This window comes from Manis pentadactyla, chromosome Y, assembly GCF_030020395.1.
Source record: "Manis pentadactyla isolate mManPen7 chromosome Y, mManPen7.hap1, whole genome shotgun sequence".
NCBI classification, from domain to species: Eukaryota; Metazoa; Chordata; class Mammalia; order Pholidota; family Manidae; genus Manis; species Manis pentadactyla.
Window position 1 is genome coordinate 28,179,828 of NC_080039.1, and position 17,792 is coordinate 28,197,619.

General features: G+C 39.5%; 2 pseudogenes; one reads left to right on the plus strand and one right to left on the minus strand.

Moving 5' to 3' along the window:
- The window catches only part of LOC130682109 (vesicle-associated membrane protein 7-like), a 39,170-nt pseudogene that overhangs the window by 12,025 nt on the left and 9,353 nt on the right, over nt 1-17,792 (minus strand).
- LOC130682125 (cysteine dioxygenase type 1-like) lies at nt 15,847-16,452 on the plus strand (annotated as a pseudogene).

Sequence of the window (17,792 nt, forward strand, 5' to 3'; positions counted from 1 at the left end):
CAGGTCGGGGTCCCCTATGTTCATGGCACTTTAAGGTAATACAGAACATATGAATTAAAATACTGTATCTTGAAAAATATCTTACCAGCTGTGCAGCCAAGACACTTGAGAACTGTTCATGGCATATGGGAGTGCTGTCTGTGCTCTTGAACCATATGTAGTCTGGAACCTCTTCCTTATCTCATTTAGAAAATTAAAGGCTCGGGAACGTTCAAAATCCTGAAAAGAGACCAACACAGAGTTCACATTAGAAAGGAAACAAAGATGATATGCATGCATGATTAACAACAACCACAAGAACAAATAACACTTACTGACCATTGGTTCTATAAAGAGGAAGTAACACTGACCTCACTTTACAGATAAGAAAGCAAAGGATCTGAAAAGAAAACTAACTTGCCAAAGGTCCAAACAACTAGTAAATGAAAGAGCTGAGTGTCCACTCCAAATATGTTTGGTTATTGCCACCTGAAGATAACAGCACCTAGGTTAGCTTCCTGAGAGATAGAATTGGATTTTACTTCCTCCATATCTTTCACAGGATCTATTATTAGAAGGCCTAGCACAAGATGATTAATAAATCAGTAATAATAGTCTTTCACACATTAAGGTAACCCTACTGTCATAAAGTGTTGGTACATTTTAAAAGGACAAGTGATGTACTCTTGTCTACTCCCAGTCATTCAAAAATAAGTATGTGTGCGTATCAATCAAACAATAGCTCAAAAAATGTAAGACTAATCTACCATCCCTAATTTAGTGATATTTCTCATCTACACTAATTTTTATATCAGTTATTTCAGATATGGCTGGATTTTTAAAATAATTGAATCCAGGGATAAAAATCATTGAGATGATCACTGTGACTGACACTCATCTCTGTTTCACCCAAGATGATTAGTCTAAGCCAAGGGATATTGAACTGGGGTCAATGGTCCAAATTAATGGGGCCCATATACTTATATAGAAAAAAAAATTGCACTGTTATTTTCACCATCTTTAAATTTCAATTGTGAATGTAGGTAAAAAATCAGAGTAGTATTACACAGTACCTATGATATTCTGTCACCAACAGAAATCTTTTTTCATACACTATCAGCTTTAGACATCTTGAAATATCATTTATACTCATTACCACTTCAAAATTATTAGTTACTAGACTCATGATTAGATCTTATTTAATGAATTCATAAAGAAGCATACACATTACCGTATCGATTTTTAGAATACTTTGACTTCAATATAATTGGATTCACTGATAAGCATGTGCTTTTTTTAAATTAAGGTATAATTGAAATACACTCTTATGAAGTTTTCACATGAAAAACAATGTGGTTGCTACATTCATCTTAATTATCAAATGCCCCCCATACCCCATTGCAGTCATTGACCATCAGTGTAGTAAGATTATAAGCATGTGTTTTATTGCAAACATTTTAAGACATTCTGTGAGGGGCCTATGAGTATCAAAGGGGTCTATGACAAAACAAGGGGTCTAAGAACCCTGACCTATGGAAATCATGCGAATCCCATGACTCCTGTCAATGGTCAATTAAGAAAGAAATATGTAACCTATTCCCAGCCATGGAGACATGAAAGGAAGTCCATACTGAAGGCAGGAGTGTACACTTGGAGAATATTCCTCATTCCTACAATAAGAGACTCAGGAAGACATAGTCCCTCTTCTCTGGACATGAATAAATAAGCATGAAGCTCCATGCAACCATAAGGGAAATGTGTCTAGGAGGAAGCCGACACTAATGATACCAAAGAGAAAAGACCATGATGGTGCTGTTAAGTTTTTGAGCATTTTGGATCTGGAACCTACAAACATTCAAAACATAACCAAGCAATGTCACAGAATTATAAAGCTGATGATGTATTGTGACTTTGATTTCCCAAAATCTACTAAACATTATTAATTAGAGTAGGAAATAATGTATTTAATATTTCAGACAAATTTAGAAATGATTTGATACCAAAGGGTCATAATTATGAACACCATTTCTTACTACATGAAAGGATAAATGTGCAAGTCACAAGAGGTTAAGCTAAAATTCTACCAAAACTGAGTTGATTTGCATATAAACAGGTTATCAACTTTTCTTGTCATCTGCTGATATACATGATAAATGCAAAGTACAGAAAAAGATTTCCAGCTGGGGACAGTTACATTCACATCAGCTTTATCCACCACTGACATAGATAATTAGGAAACTGACTCTATTAACATTTCATACAGTTGAACAGCAATATGTCTTCAAATTACTTACATCATCAGTGATACAAAGATATACAGTCCTGTCTTGGCAGATGTACTGAAATTAATAACTGTAGAATAAAAGACATAAAACTTATTGTGGTTATAAGCAATATCTCTTTCACTTCTATCTTTTATACTGTAAGCAAATTTAGGACTGTCAAGGTGACCATATTATTTACAGATATCATCTATTATCTTTCCCTCTCCTATATACCTGTTTCCCTCAAGTCAAACTGACAGGAATAAGTAAGAAATTAAATGGTCTCTACCCTAGGTACATAGCACATCACCCATTAAAATGGTAGCTGAAAGTGTGTAATTTGGACTCTGAAGACCTGAACAAGAGATGACATTTCAGAAGGGACATATAATTAAAATTAATCTCCAATGGGCCATAAAGTCTTCCTTGCCTTCTTCTAAAATCTCAAAACAAAGACTTTTTCTACCAAATACTCAATAACATTTGTTTGATATCTACTTTGAGCCAGTTACTGGGCTGCATCTGGGGATACAAAATATGCAAAACCATCAGTCTCTGTCTTCACAGAGATCACAGTGAAGGGATTACAAAGAAGCATGGTAATGAGGATGATGAGGAGTTAAAAAGACAGTACATGGAGCTGTGTGAACATATAGGAGGCACCTAACAGCGTTAAGGGTAACCAGGAAGACATCCTGGAGCAAGTTTTGTCTGAGCTGAGCCCTGAAGAATCAGTAAGAGATAGCAAGGTGAAAAGCAAAAGAAGACTGTTTAAGAGTGAGAGACCAATCAGCACAAGGGGCTGTAGATAAAAGTACACATAATGGGTTTAGAAAGTAAAACTAGTGTCATTAATAGAGTATAGAGCTTTTATGAAAAAAGTAATTGCCTGTGACACTAGAGAGGTAAGCAAATACCAGGTTACACAAGACTATAAAACCTCACTATGCATTATCCTAACTAGTGAAAAAGCATCAAAAGGTTTCAGCCTGAGGCGAGTGTGATCAGATTTGCCATATAAAAGAATACTTTGGCAAGAATGTGGAGAACTGACTGAAAGGAAGACCAGACAGGAGACTACTGCAGCACTGCAGGTAAGAAATGGTTAAGACAAATAAAGAAGAGAGAGAAGAAACAGAACTTAACTTGGTGATTGGCTGTTGGAAGATGCAGAGAGGTAACTCAAGTTTGCTTTCCAGATTGCTACCTTGGGCAAGTGGCTAGACAGGAGTACTTGTTGAATTATGTTATTAATGTTTACATAGAAGCTTGCCAAGAATTTCAAGGAAGTACAGGAACTAAGAAAAAATGTCTTCCCTCATTACTCTGAAACTGTTTACATCATTTCCACCAGTGACTTCCACACTGCAGTGTCCCGTGGCTCTCTCTGAAACATATAGAGTTCACTGCTTCTTTCTTTGGGAAAATGTTTTTCTCTCCACTAGATTCTTTATACCAGGCTTCCCTGGTTTATGCAGTAGTCTCCCTCTTTCTTGATCTTTTCCAGTGTCCTCCATCCCTCCGGACTTCCTAACACTTCCTGCTTTGTTTCCTAACAAAAACATCCTTGCTCATGTTTTATTGTTTGTTTTCAGCTACCACTATTACAATGATAATTCTCAAATCTATATCAGACTGAAAGGAAGACCAGACAGGAGACTAGTGCAGCACAGGAGACTGACTACTCCTGAGCTCCAGGCCTGCATATGCTACTGTCTACTACCATATCCAACTGGGCATACCACAGACAACTTAAACACATGTCCAAAATGGAAGTCATCTTGTTCCCCACAAAAGTGTTTTTATCCTTTCTGGGAGTAACGTGGTGCAAAGACACCAAAAGCAATGAGGTAATGGTCCCTGCCGTCAAGGAGCCTATAGTCAGGAAAAAGAGACAAAAAATAAAGATAGACTGCAATTCTAGTACAAAGTGGTAAGTGCTACAATACGAATAAACACAGTATGCTATGGAGATACAAAAAGGATGCACCTGGCCCAGTATTTGAGTTCAGGGTTTCTAGAAGAGGAAACATCTAAGCTCAGGAAGACAGTCAAGTTTTTAAAAAGTAAGTAAGACAAATATATTCTAGTAAAAGGTAACAGCTATTGCAAAGACCAGTTATAGAGAAAGAACCCAGCACTGAAAGGCAAATCGCTATGTATGGCTGGAGCACAAAATTGAGGCCTAAAGGAGCAAGAGTTGGGGCCAGAGAAGGGAACAGAGGCAGATCCTGAAGACTCTTCCAGGTCATGTTGAAGAACTTTATTTACCCCAAGGTTTGGGAGTACCTGCTTATGGGAGGACATGATCAGAACGGTCCTTTAAGAAGGATTAAAGTGATAATAAGAAAGTATTTCATTTGGGACCTGTAAAATGAGAAAAAATTTACCAGGAGGCTTAGGAAAGAAAACACATTCCAAGATGCAAAAGCATGAAAAAGCTATACCAAAGATCAAAATAACACAGCTAGGTCAGGGAATGGCAGGAAGTCCCACAGAGATAAGGATAAAAGGTCAGGAGCAACCAAAATGGTGAAAACTGAGATTGGACTTTTTATTTAACCCCTAAGGCAACCTCTGGGCCCCTAAACTACATCACAAACCAACAGACCACAAAACCTGTACAGTTCTGAAAGATGACATATTCTCTAACTCCCACTCTGGATGTGCCCCGAGAGGATAATGGACCAAGAATATCCTCCTGGAAAACAAAGTCAGGAATCAGGGGGAAAAGATGAAAGAGGTCCTCCAATAAAGCAGACCTACTAACCACTCCAATATCAGAACACGGAATCTTTGAAATTGCTGTGAGGTAGTTATTTGAACGCTGCTAGGAAGCAGTGACTTCTATGTCCTTCTCATTCTTCCCTTTTCTAAGTAGGAGTTTATAACCTCCATGGTGATGATGATGTTCTTATTCCAGTAGCTACTGGATTGGGCTTGGAGAACAGGGGGAACCTACGATTTGTCTTTAGGTTTATGGTCAGTGTGCCACAGAAACGAGCCCAGGCACCTGTTGAAGAACCCAGACTCTGTGAACCTGGAGCTGGACACAGTGACCAGATGAATCTTTGGGATCACCTTCTACAGAAAGGAGGTATGTCCTATGTTTCAGAAAAACAGTACACCCAGGTATCTGGGTGAACCAGAAAAGTACACTGGAAGATTAAAAGCTGTCTCCTGATACCCCGTAACTTCTTGCAGAGTAACAAAGTTTTAGCTGAGAATATGGCTACGCAGCTATGAAGGACAATTCCACCCTCCCTTCCAGTCAGATTACCTGTGTAACTATGCAGAGAATAAAATGTAAACATGTAGCTTCTGAATAATTAATTGTGAGGCTACTACTGGGTTTTGCTTAAACAAATATGTATATATTTATATATATATACACACAAAAAAGTGTGTATATATATATATACACACTTTTTTGTGTGTATAATGTAATGGGCACTGAGAAGCACTAAAAGGTGATGGGGTTGCATTGGTCAGAGCTGGAAGATAGCAGAGTCATCCCCGCTAACCCCAAAGTACGCATCTCTGGGATACCTCATTTAAGATAACGTTGTATTTTAGGGTCTCTCTGTTAGCGTAACTTACGCTAGATACTAAAATTACAAGGAGTTAGTCCCTAGAAAGCAGTAAGGGCCTCTTTCTGAGATAAGAACCAAGGAAACAAGCATGGGTTAAATAACAGAAATTTCTTAAGTATTGATGAGAAAGGTTGAGTCACTTTTTATCTGATTACTAAGATTCTCCATCTGTGCCCTTTCTGTTCCATTTTCCAACCAGTCACCAGGGTGATCTTTCTAAAGCAAAACCTGATCATATAACACCCTGGCTGAAAACCTTCAATGCCTTCCCACTGTCCACAGGGTAAAGTCCAATTTCTTAGCATGGCCTATGAGGCCCAACATGACTTCTCTCCACTTGTCTCTGTAGCTTTATTGTCATCATGTTCTGTACCAGTCACAGAGAACCACCTGCAGTTCCTAAACTATGCCCTATGATCTCATGCCTCCATACTTCACTACCAGCTGTTTTCTACCTAGAATGCCATCCCCCTGGTCTACTACCTCCTGCTATAATTATCTATGGATTTGACTGCTCCTTCATTAAACTATATAACCTTTGTGAGGGCAAATACTGTGTAATTTCTTATGGCATCCTCAGCACCAAGAAATGTGCCTGGCAATAGTCAAAGACTCAATAAATAACAAAAGAGTGAAGAAATATTATTTATCTTGCCTGTATCAAGTTTCACATATCCTAGAGCTCTGTAGCAGTCATTTTTACATCTAACATTCCCGTATCTTTATTAGTATAACTTCTATGATAGAATAAAATAATTTCAAGTTAAATTTATAATAGAACCAGACATTTTCCATGCTGGTAAAAGTTACCATTTTGTCAAATTATTCAAGTTATCTTTACCAGGAAGATTGTTTTCTAGTGTTCTACCATTCTGGTTATAGTACAATTCACTTTTCTCACCATCTACCCATGCAGAACAGAACTCACTTGCCATATGAGTACGTTAGTTTGTTATTTTCAGAAGCTATCTTAGTCAGAATCTGCTCTGTCACCTCCAGGAAGTTTCCTCCACACCACGCATGTTTGGCAAGGATAGTGGTTCCCCTGGCAACAACAGCAAAAAGAATGGCCATGACTTCAATCTATTAAAAGGAAAACAGACACACAAGACTTAGAATATTTCTTTGACATGATCTTTCAAAACTAACTTACTATCATTTACCAACAACTGTCTGGAGACAGTATTGCTCAAGGCACTATAACATTAACATCACAGACTTAATAATGGGCTTAACAAGGTCACATAGTCTTGTACAAATTTCTGATCTAAACCACACTGATTGCATACATACATAAACATACCAAATATGCATATATACATATGTGTGTATATATACATATATATATATATACATATATACTTTTGTGTGTATAATGTAATGCATATATGATACACACACGTACATTTCATTAATAGGCTGCCTTTATAAATTGTACACCTCAGACTAATATCACCCTTTGAAAAGTATTGACCATAGATAGCAAAGGGACATAACAATGTCTTCATTCCTTCATACAGTAATCCCCTCCTGATAAATTAATCCTAGGTTAACAGTTAAATGGAAGTTAGACTCTAGGTTCGCAAAGATACCTATTACCAGTAACAGTCCATATTTATTAAGTGCTTACTGTGTGCTAGGCACCACAGTAAGCACTTCAAAATTTTTAACTCATTTAATTCTTAACTCAATGAAATTATGTACTTTATGATACTCACATTAATATGAAGAAACTGAAGTATGGGTAACCTAAACAATTTGCCCAAAATTACACAGCTACCAAGTGCTAAGAGCTGGGATTGAAACCCAGACAGTGTGGTTACAGAACACACACACAATCTTATCACTATACTGTGCACTGCCTCTCTTCCAAAGGCATTATCCATAATACAAACAAGTGAAAATAACCCAAACTTTCCACAAGAGAAATGGTTCTATAAATCATGGTAAAATCCATCATTAAAAAACATTTCTAAAACAATAAACTGAATGACTTTAAGATTACTTTTCTCATGTTTATGAATTTGTACTATTTTTTCCATGCTCAGTTTTTCTTATCTAGCAGTACAAACTTATAAAACAAAATTAACAAATGCCTTCCTATTCTTCAACCTGTTGTTAACATGTTCAGTTTCATCCAATAAACCAGTGGTTCTTAAACTGTACTTTGAATGAGTTATCTTAGGTGACAGAGTTAGAGTCACTTGGTAAAAAATAAAATTCTTGGCATCATCTCTTGAAATTCTGATTTGGTGGGCCTGAGGTGGGGTCCTAAAATAAGTATTTAAGGCAAGCCTGTCTGGATACATTTGACTCACACAATCGTATTTTGTGAAACACTTTTATGTCAGGGAACCCACTGATGCTTCTTGGAATCCCAGCACTGAAGGACAGCAACCTGTTGATTGAGGATGTTCTCCATAGTTATGTCCTCAGTCATCTTCTTTCTGGATTTATCCTTGCACATATGTAGCAAGTTGTAATCTCCAAATCACTTCCTCATACATTATATTCCTTGATCCTAAAAGCCACCAATGATCCTGTAATATTCTAGGTACTGCTCCATTTCTTAAAATCATCATCTGCACACTATCTCTGCTTATCTACCTCCTTTTAACTCTTCAACTTACTATAATCTGGCTTTTGCCCTCAACACTCCACAAAACCATCCTTACTAAGATCACCAAGAGCCTCTATGCTGCAAAATTCAGTGGTCACTTCTCTGTTCTCATCTCACTTGACCTCTCAGGAACAGTCAACCCTGCTAAAGCTCCTTCTTGAAACACTCCTACATATCTAGCTGCTCCTTCTGTTTTCTTGCTGAGTCCTCCTCTAGCTGACCTCTAAATGTTGATTCATGGGGAATGGTTCTGTACTCCTTGATCCCTAGATGAGCTCATCTAGACCTGCCATTTTAAACATGATTTGCTTGCTAAAGATACATTGGATACAGAAAAAAACTAAAAAAGCACAACCAAAATTGAGGGAAAACCAAAGATAAAACCTAAAGTGCAATAGATAGTTGAGGGAAAGGCAGATGAATAGTGACCCACAAAGAGGACTGAGGAGCATCAACTGGAAAAGTAAGAGGAAACCCAGAAGAGTTAAACCCTGGAAGCCAAATAAAAAAAGATTCAAGAAGAAACAAGTGTCAGCTCCTTGCTGTGTTCACTGTTGCACAGTATGGAGACTGTAAAAGCCACTAAATTTTGTAAGAAGATCATTGATTAGGGTCAAAGAGCAGTGGAGTGGAACAAAAAGACAAAGAGAAATGGGAAGAAGAAATCATATGGTCCCTGAGGCCTACAGATGAAGGAGTAGCAACCTCAGTCCCTTAGCTGCTTCAAGAGCTAAACTGACTTTGGCAACAATACAAAAAGACCTACTACTGTCTTATCAACTGAAATGAGGCAGTTGCTTAAAATGCTTATGTAATCTTCAACTGTAATAAGAAATGTGGGTTTGCGCACAGGTGACAGTGTGGGAGAAGCAGCAGCAGGCTGCTTATCGTGGTGGGGAGAACTCGGGGCTGCATTGCCAGCCAGGGGATAGGAGAACCTAAAGCTCTTAAGAGTTCCCAACCCGCTGGGCTGAGTGCGCCACTATACTTTGTGCTAGTTAGAACACACGTGTAATACTGAGTTTAATTCCAGTTATAGCACTTCAAGATTGGATGAAAGAACAACAGCATGGGTGAAAGACATGGGCACTGTATCATTTGAAGAATAGCTAGAGTAACTAGAAATGTTTCACATGAAAAAAAAAGACTTAAGGGAACATGACAGCAGTCTTCAAGTTTATATAAAGTACAGACATATGGAGAAGGGAAAAAGATGGTGGCGTGGGATGTGAGGCAGAAATCTCCTTCCCAAACCACATATAATATGAAAATACAGCAAATACAACTATTCCTAAAAGAGTCACCAGAAATAAGATTGCACCAGCCAGTCTACATCTGTGAAAAGAGAATATCTCACGGAAAAGGGCAGAAAAATAAAACTGTGACCCAGGAGGACCTGAGCACTACCCCCACCCCAGCTCACCAGTGGTAGGAAGAGAATCAGTGCAGTGAGAGAGTAGAAGCCCAGGACTACTAAAGATCCAGCCCTAGAAATCTACTGTGCGAGCACAAACCAACACTACATAGCGCTCTAGAAATTAGAGGGGCTGAAAACCGAAGTCAGAGACTACGACTGAAGACAGGTTCCCACAACTGGCTGCCCTGGGACAAAAGAATGGCGAGTGCTTTGAAAGACTTCCCAACAGTGACAGGGCTCCTTAGAGGGCAAGGATTCAGGAGAAGGAACAAGTGGACAAAATCGTCCCGGCACACTCAGCCCAGCAGGTTGGGAACTTTCAATAGCTTCAGGTACACCACAACATTCCCCTGCTCCCATGAGGGGCAGCCCTGAGGCCCCTCACCGCGATCAAGCAGCCTGCCGCTTCTTCCTCCATGCCAGCAACTGTGCAAAAACCCACTGCCCCTGTCATCACTCCTGACGGAGCTGGAAGGCAGCCAGCCTACAGCAACTACACAGCGTAACACCGAGGCTGCCCCCTGCATGTGGCTCAGAGGTCCTGACAGCAGAGGCAGGCACTGTGGCCAGAAAGCAGGAAAGGGCTTTGCCCTCCTGACAGACACCCATGCTGTTTGCCTGTGACCCTGGCCATCACTCCAGGCCAGCCGGAGGGCAGCCCTGCTTATGGCACCTTAGGGCCTTAATGCAGAGGCTGCTCCCTGACAGTAGTTCAGTGGCCCTGACAGAGGAGGCAGGAACTGTGGCTGGGAAGCAGGAAAGGGCATGCTTTTTAGGGCAGACACTGGCACCACTCAGCTGCAACCAATGCCATCGCTGCAGGTACTGAGCAATTCCAAAACGCAGAGCTTCTGGGCGCTAGAGGGTGCTGCCTAAACAAACCTAGTATTTCTCACTAAACCAATATGATTATGAAAAGACAGAATAACCTTGCTAATTCAAAATACCTGAAAAAACAGAAATAGGGCTCAGTGAGACTAAAATGACCAATCTTCCTGAAAAAGAATTCAAAATAAAAGGCGTAAGTATGCTAATGAAGCTACAGGAAAATATTCAAGAGCTAAGGGATGAATTCAGGAGGGAGATAAACACCTTAAAAATACAGTAGATGAAACATAAAATAGACATATTTAAAAGCAAATTAGATGAGGTTGAGGAGACAGTAAATGAAATAGTAATGAGAGATCAGGAATACAAAGAAGCTGAGGCGGAGAGAGAAAAAAGGATCCCTAGGAATGAAAGAATTTTAAGAGAACTATGTGACCAATCCAAACAGAACAATATTCACATTATAGGGGTACCAGAAGAAGAAGAGACAGAAAAAGGGATAGAAAGTGTCTTTGAAGAAAGAATTGCTGAAAATTTGCCCAATCTTGGGAAGGAGATACTGTCTCAGGCCATGGAGGTGCACATATCTCCCAACACAAGAGACCCAAGGAAGACAACACCAAGACATATAATAATTAAAATGGCAAAGATCAAGGACAAGGACAGAGTACTAAAGGCAGCCAGAGAGAGAAAAAGATCATCTACAAAGGAAAACCCATCAGGCTATCAGACTTCTCAGGAGAAACCTTATAGGCCAGAAGGGAGTGGCATGATGTATTCAATGCAATGAAATAGAAGGGCCTAGAACCAAGATTACTGTACCCGGCAAGGTTACCACTTAAATTTGAAGGAGGGATTAAACAATTCCCAGATAAGCAAAATTTGAGGTAATTCACCTCCCACAAACCATCTCTACAGTGTATTTTCAAGGGATTGCTCTAGGTGGAAGTGCTCCAAAGGCTAAATAGCTGTTTCCATAAAAAATAAAACCAGTTAAGGAAGTAGGCCAATTACTAGCTAAATGCAAAATTAAATCAGCTACCCTCAAAGTCAGTCAAAGGATACACGAAGAGTACAGAATATGACACCTAACATATAGAGGGTGGAGGAGAAAGAAAAAGAAGAGAGAGAAAAAAGAATCTTCAGATTGTGTTAATAATAGCATAATAAGTGAGTTAAGTTATATGGTTAGATAGTAAAGAAGCTGTCCTTGAACCTTTGGTAACCATGAATCCAAAGCCTGCAATGGCAATAACTATGTATCTATCGATAATCCCCTTAAATGTTAATGGGTTGAATGCACCAATCAAAAGACAAAGAGTCACTGAATGGATAAAAAAGCAAGACCCATCTATATGCTGCCTACAAGAGACTCACTTCAAACCCAAAGACATACACAGACTAAAAGTGAAGGGCTGGAAAAAGATATTTCATGCAAACAAGCAAACAATACGGAGAAAAAAGCAGGAATTACAATACTTGTATCACATAAAATAGACTTCAAAACAAAGTGCCAAGAGACAAAGAAGGACATTATCTAATAATAAAGGGATCAGTCCAACAAGAGGATAGAGCCATTATAAATAGCAATGCACTGTAGATACACCAGCAGTTAAACTCACTCTAATTTAGTTCCTGCTTATGCTTAATTTATAGCCAAAACGAATCTAAGAGAAAAGAATAATAGGTGCTGGATCTTGGAACCTGGTGTGAGTCATGAGTGCTGTGACAACTGCAAACAGTTCTTGTGATCCTTTCTGGGGCAAACTCAGATAAGGAACACAGCTTGACACTCATGTGGCAGTATGACTTGAGGAGACATAAGGGAAACTTGAACAGGATTACTTCGCTTGCTGATAAAACTAATCCTATAATCCTGTCTTTTTGCTTGCTGTAACTTAATAAAACTGCAGGGGAGCACTGATGTGGTGCTTAGTCTTGAGAGGAGGTCAAAGCCCTCTGCATTAAATGTCATTCTGACTCAGTTTCTCATTTTCGTGGTCCCTGACTGCAACAATGCACCCAACATAGGAGCACCCAAATATGTGCAACAGATACTAACATAATTAAAGGGGAAAATAGGATGCAATGCATTCATTTTAGGAGACTTCAACACACCAGTCACTACAAAGGACAGATCAACAAGACAGAAAATAAATAAGGACACAGAGGCACTGAACAATGTATTAGAACAGATGGACCTAACAGACATCTACAGAACACTCCACCCAAAAGCAACAGGATACACATTCTTCTCAAGTGGACATGGAACATTTTCCAGAACAGATAACATACTTGGCCACAAAAAGAGCCTCAGCAAACTCAAAAACACAGAAATTGTACCAATCAACCTCTCAAATCACAAAGGTATGAAACTAGAAATATACTGTACCAAGAAAACAAAAGGGCTCACAAACACATGGAGGCTTAACAACATGCTCCTAAATAATCAATGAATCAATGACCAAATTAAAACAGAGATCAAGCACTAAATTGAGACAAATGAAGACAACAGCTCAACACCCCACCTTCTGTGGGATGAAGTGAAGGCAGTTCTAAGAGGAAAGTATATAGCAATTTGGGCCTATTTAAAGAAGGAACAACAATCCCAAGTGAACAGTTTAAATTCACAATTAATGAAACTGGAAAAAGAAAAAATGGGGCCCAAAGTCAGTAGTAGAAGAAAGGACATAATAAAGATCACAGAAGAAATAAAATTGAGAATAACACAACAACAGAAAGAATTAATAAAACCAAGAGCTGGTTCATTGAGAAAACAACAAAATAGATAAACCCATAGCCAAATTTAACAAGAGAAATAGAGAGTCTACACACATAAACAGAATCATAAATGAGAAAGGAAAAATCACTATGGACACCACTGAAATACAAAGAATTATGAGAAAATACTATGAAAAGTTACATGCTAACAAATTGAGGAACCTAGAAGAAATGGACAACTTTCTAGAAAAATACAACTTTCCAAGAGTGACCCAGGAAGAAACAGAAAATCTGAACAACCAATTACCAGCAATCAAATTGAATCAGTAATCAAAAAACTACCCAAGAACAAAACCCCCGGACCAGATGGCTTTACCACTGAATTTTACCAGACATTTCAAGAAGACCTAATACCCAAAGCATGCTTCCAAAAAGTAGAACAGGAGTGAATACTTCCAAACTCATTCTATGAAGCCAGCATCACTCTAATAGCAAAACCAGGGAAAGACACCACAAAAAAAAAGAAAATTACAGACCAATATCCCTGATGAACAGAGATACAAAAGTATTCAACAAAATATTAGCAAACTGTAGATTCAAATATACATCAAAAAGGTCATACACAATGACCAAGCTGGATTCACTCCAGGAATGCAAGGATGGTACAACATTGGAAAATCCATCAACATCATCCACCACATCAATAAAAAGGACAGAAATCACATGATCATCTCCATAGATGCTGAAAAAGCATATGACAAAGTTCAACACCCATTCATGATAAAAACTCTCAATAAAACGGATATAGAGGGCAAGTACCTCAACATAATAAAGGCCATATACAACAAACCCACAGCCAACATGATACTTAAAAGTGAAAAGCTGAAAGTTTTTCCTCTAATATAGGGAACAAGACAAGGATGCCCACTCTCCCTAGTGTTATTCTACATAGTATTGGAGGTCCTAGCCATGGCAATCAGATAACACAAAGAAATAAAAGGCATCCAGGTAGGTAAGGAAGAAGTTAAACTGTCCCTGTTTGCAGATGACATGATATTGTACATAAAAAACCCTAAAGACTCCACTCCAAATCACTAGAACTAATATCTGAATTCGGCAAAGTTGCAGGATACAAATTTTTTTTTTCAGAGGGCATCTCTCATATTTATTGATCAAATGGTTGTTAACAACAATAAAATTCTGTATAGGGGACTCAATGCACAATTATTAATCAACCCCAAGCCTAATTCTCAACAGTCTCCAATCTTCTGAAGCATAACGAACAAGTTCTTACATAGTAAGTTCTTACATGGTGAACAGTGCAAGAGCAGTCATATCACAGAAACTTTCAGTTTTGATTACGCATCATGAACTATAAACAATCAAGTCAGATATGATTATTCGTTTGATTTTTATACTTGATTTACATGTGAATCCCACATTTCTCTTTTATTATTATAATATATTTTAAATAAAATACCACAGTGGTAGGTAGATGCAAGATAAAGGTAGAAAACATAATTTAGTGCTGTAAGAGGGCAAATGTAGATGATCAGGTCTGTGCCTATAGACTAAGTATTAATCCAAGCTAGACAAGGACAACAAAACAGGATACAAAATTAATACACAGAAATCTGTTGCACTCCTATACACTAACAATGAACTAACAGAAAGAGAAATCAGGAAAACAATTCCATTCACAATTGCAGCAAAAAAGAATAAAATACCTAGGAATAAACCTAACCAAGGAGGTAAAAGACCTATACTCTGAAAACTACAAGACACTCATGAGAGAAATTAAAGAAGAAACCAGTAAATGGAAACACATAAATGCTCATGGATAGGGAGAATTAATATTGTCAAAATGGCCATCCTGCCTAAAGCAATCTACAGATTCAATGCAATTCCTATCAAAATACCAACAGCATTCTTCAACAAACTACAGCAAATAGTCCTAAAATGCATATGTGACCACAAAAGACCCCAAATAGCCAAAGAATAAAGCTGGGGTATTACACTCTCCAACCTCAACCTCTACTACAAAGCCACTATAATCAAGACTATTTGGTACTGGCACAACAACGGACCCATAGACCAATGGAACAGAGTAGAGAGCCCACATATAAACCTCAAGCATATAGGTCGATTAATATATGATAAAGGAGCCACAGACATATAATGGGGAAATGACAGCCTCTTCAACAACTGGTACTGGGAAACTGGACAACTACATGTGAGAGAATGAAACTGGATTGTCGTCTAACTCCATGCACAAAAGTAAATTCGAAATGGATCAAAGATCTGAACGTTAAGTCATGAAAACATAAAACTCTTAGAAGAAAACATAGGCATTGAGGCTTTCTGACTCCAGCACTGTGCCCAGTCACCCAAACATATACCTGAAATCTTGTGGATCAAGGAAATGGAAAATTTAATCGAATGATTCTATGTTGGGGTGAAGTACATGGCAGCAGTATCCATGATCACGCAAACTTCCACTGCTTTCTGAAGATGCTGCAGGGAAATCTGAAGGGAGACATTATTTGCCTAGCCTGACAAAAAGTCCAATGAGATGATCAAGAACTCTGAAAGAACCTTGAGGGAAAAACCAGTGTGCCTACATCAATGACTCCATTGGCTTACAATGAGGAGAGAATATTAGCCATACGGAACCTGCTTTGAGCCTTCACTTCTACAGCCCACCTTTTGATACATGCCATGCCTTTGACCAGAGAACAGGACATAAAAACAAAGTCACCATGACATTCCATAGCAAATTTGAAATCAGGACTCCATTTACAACTTCAGGATCACTGGAGAACAACTAAGGAGGACCAGATCCTCTGAGCTTTTACTTTAAGTTCTGCTGAGTTTTGCCTTTGACAATAGGGCTTCCCACCATTTGCTGTCCAATAATAAACTTTACAAAGCCAATACTTAGACCTCCAGTAAGGAAGATGCTAATTATAGGGCATTAAGTAAGCAAATAGTGCCCTAAGCTACTGCAGAAGAAAAATCCCATTAAAAAAAAGAAAAGAGGCTTGTGACTTTTAAACACCAAAGCAGGGAGAGGAGTGGAAGATGGCGTGAGTACAGCAGCGGAAATCTCCTCGCAAAACAACATATATCTATGAAAATATAACAAAGACAACCCTTCCTACAATAAAGACCAGAGGACACAGGACAATATCCAGACCACATCCACACCTGAGAGAACCCAGCGCCTCGCGAAGGGGGTAAGATACAAGCCCCGGCCCCGCGGGAGCCGAGCGCCCCTCCCCCCAGCTCCCAGCGGGAGAAGAGTAGGCAGAGCAGGAGGGAGACGGAGCCCAGGACTGCCGAGCACCCAGCCCCAGCCATCCCGGCCAGAGCGCAGACACAGTATGTGCCCAGGGGGCCCTGGATACTAGGGAAACAGGGCAGCAAGAACAGTGAGCGGGCACTGGAGGCTGGGCGACAGAGGACATAAGAAAAGCACGCGATCATTTTTTTTTTTGCTTTTTAGCTGTTTTGTTTTGGCGAGCGCTTTTTGGAAGTCTTAAAGGGATAGGGACCCCAATACTAGGGAAACAGGGCAGCAAGACCGGTGAGCAGAGGCCTGAGGTTGGCACCGGAGAATAAAGAAAAACGAGCGACCACCTTTTTTTTAATTAAAAAAATCTTCTTTTTTTTTTTTATTGGTGGTCATTGTTTTGTTTTGGCGGGAGCATTCTGTAAGTCTTAAAGGGGCAGGGCGGGACACTTAATCCAGAGGTAGGGAATCCGGGGAACTCTGGGCACCCTAACCCCTGGGCTGCAGGGAGCAGGCAGGCCCCTTACGGAGATAAATAGCCTCCCAGAAGCTCCTGCTCCAACGCGACTCCACCATTTTGGAGCAGCTGCCCGAGCCAGGCCACGCCCACAGCAACAGCGGAGATTAACTCCATAGCAGCCGGGCAGGAAGCAGAAACCCTGTCTGCGCGCAGCTGCGCAGCACAAGCCACTAGAGGCCGCTGTTCTCCCAGGAGAGGAGGGCCACAAACCAACAAGAAAGGAAGTCCTTCCAGCCGTCACTCATCCCAGCTCTGCAGACTATTCCTATCACCATGAAAAGGCAAAGCTACAGGCAGACAAAGATCACAGAGACAACACCAGAGAAGGAGACAGACCTAACCAGTCTCCCTGAAAAAGAATTCAAAATAAGAATCATAAACATGCTGACAGAGATGCAGAGAAATACGCAAGAGAAATGGGATGAAGTCCGGAGGGAGATCACAGATGCCAGAAAGGAGATCGCAGAAATGAAACAAACTCTGGAAGGGTTTATAAGCAGAATGGATAGAATGCAAGAGGCCATTGATGGAATTGAAATCAGAGAACAGGAACGCATA